Source organism: Stegodyphus dumicola, chromosome 8, assembly GCF_044657685.1.
Source record: "Stegodyphus dumicola isolate Sdum_Otavi_A_Nest chromosome 8, ASM4465768v1".
Lineage (NCBI taxonomy): Eukaryota > Metazoa > Arthropoda > Arachnida > Araneae > Eresidae > Stegodyphus > Stegodyphus dumicola.
In genome coordinates, this window is record NC_140775.1 from 87034447 (window position 1) to 87036671 (window position 2225).

Genomic DNA, 2225 nt, shown 5'->3' on the forward strand with positions numbered 1-2225 from the left:
ACAGATATTAAAAAGTTGCAAACATCAATACATTGTTACCTCCTAGATCAAAGAAACATGCATAATATAAATGCCGTGTCTGCATCTTTTACATCATTAACCAAACTTTGTTATCAATCCTTGTATTTTCAGTTATATCATACTGTTACAAATCGAATCTCTGGAATTACAATCACATCGCCTGAGTCACTCTCTGTTCAGCAACGCATAGCTCTGAAATAAGCTCTTGATACATTACTTTGTTTGTTCTTACCATGTAATGAAATTCTGATGAGGATTTAAGCAGCCTATAGTTCCGAATATATTATTGCAGTAAATTACGATGCTATTTGGCAAGTTAAATGAACCTTTGAATGATGTTTCCTGCAAATTATTTTAAAATGCGTATTTTCATCCTTCAAATTATTTGTAAATGCTTTCTTCTGTAAATTATTTAGAAAGGCTTTCTTCTGTCCCCTTTAAAATTTAACGGCTTATTATCTGGATATTATTCCCTTAAAAAAAGGGATAAATTATATCATTTAATAGCCTCTCGGATATTAAATTCAAATTTCCTCATTTTAACGAAGCAAAAAGATCTGGGAAGATAATTCTTCGAGATTTTCTTGCGAATATAATGACGCAGTCATTAAACATTTAAAGAAAATTGAAAGCAAAACAAGGGAGCACCCGGGTTCGAACCGGGGGCCTCGCGATCTGCAGTCGAATGCTCTACCACTGAGCTATACCTTCACGCCTTGGGTTTTCGTTTTCTACTAGAGAGCTATAAATGTTATCATGAATGCCCGAAATCAGTCAAAACGTAGTTGATTAGTAGAAATGAAGTTTGTAAGAATGCCCGGAGAAATTCTGGCTTATTTTCAACATTTGCTTATTAAAAGCTTTATTATATTATTTTAAAAGAAAAATGAGTCACATTTATAAAAATATTAAGAAGAATTATCCGTAATGTTGGAAATTTATTCTGTTAAATGGAACGTTTAAAGTAAAAACAAAAGAAAAATTATCTATCAAATTTGAGATCAACCAATAAATTCTTCCATTCAATTTTGTTGCCTTATATTAGTGATGAAATTAAAACATTTTAAGAAACGATTCCTGCTTAAATAATAAAAAAGCATTAGTTGCTCACAAGCGTTATATCGCTTAAGTAGCTGTAACAGTTAAGTTTTAACAACTTTATCGACACAAAAATACTTAAGGTCGTTCTGCGGAACCGGTACGAACCGATTAAATTTCATTCACTTTTTTATATTAGACTCAATAATAAAACTGTTAGTAAATTTAATCGTCTATAAATCTGAAAATAAATTTATATTCTAAATTATTTTGGCTAAATTTAGTATTAACGTACAAAACGAAATTACGAAGAAAACATTTACATTGCTTGACAGTACTTATTTAAACCTTTTCCATTTATTAATCGCTCTTTATTTCCTTAGGATCTTTTAAAAAATGTGCTCAGAAGAAAGAGTAGCAGGAAGACCTTTGAATGATTGGATATATTAGCTGACTTCTACATTGAAAGAGCTCACACGAGTCGCCCAACCGGTATAGTGGTTAAGGTCGCTTTGTTAATTAAAATTTTGGTGTATTTATAGAAAATGGCATTTAGGTGTCTTATAAATTATGTGATTACGCGGGTTAGCTTTTCTTGTATTTAAATTAATCACTCATAAGGCATTCATAAAAAAGCAACAAGCTTTTATTAAAATATGAAACTTACTCGTAATTTATTAGACCTACTCGTAATTTACTCGTAAATGTACGTATCATAACAGATGTTCTTACTGCATCGCACATGCCTCTATCTTTTAGAATGTAAAAATAAGAGCATTACGAGAACAGCTATTGTCATTTCTCAGCAGATACTATGTCTACTAACAATAAATAATTTGCAATCATGCTTACGTGTGAATTACTCGTTTTGTTAATTATTTTAATCAGAAACTAAAAGTCTTATTTTTTTTTAAACAGCAACTCTCTTCCAGACAGTACAGATGGCAAGTAGTCTGGTAATATATAAGTCTGCGATTGGGAGCTTGAAAAATGGACAGACCAAGCTATAAACCTTTCTTCAAATCACAAGTGATCAGGATAGATCTATTTCGGATAGTTGGAACAGAGATAATTGGAATTATACTGAAAACATTTCCGTCATTGATATTTGCGCAATATGCATATTTAAAGGCCAATGGAACATAAAAGGATTCAAGTTTTAGAAT

The 2225-nt window shown here is 31.1% G+C and overlaps 1 non-coding gene across 1 annotated transcript; it reads right to left on the reverse strand.

The window, feature by feature from the left end:
* Nucleotides 1-660: 660 nt before the first annotated feature.
* Nucleotides 661-732, reverse strand: TRNAC-GCA (transfer RNA cysteine (anticodon GCA)). The gene has a single exon. It is a non-coding gene; the product is annotated as a tRNA-Cys (tRNA).
* Nucleotides 733-2225: the final 1493 nt, after the last annotated feature.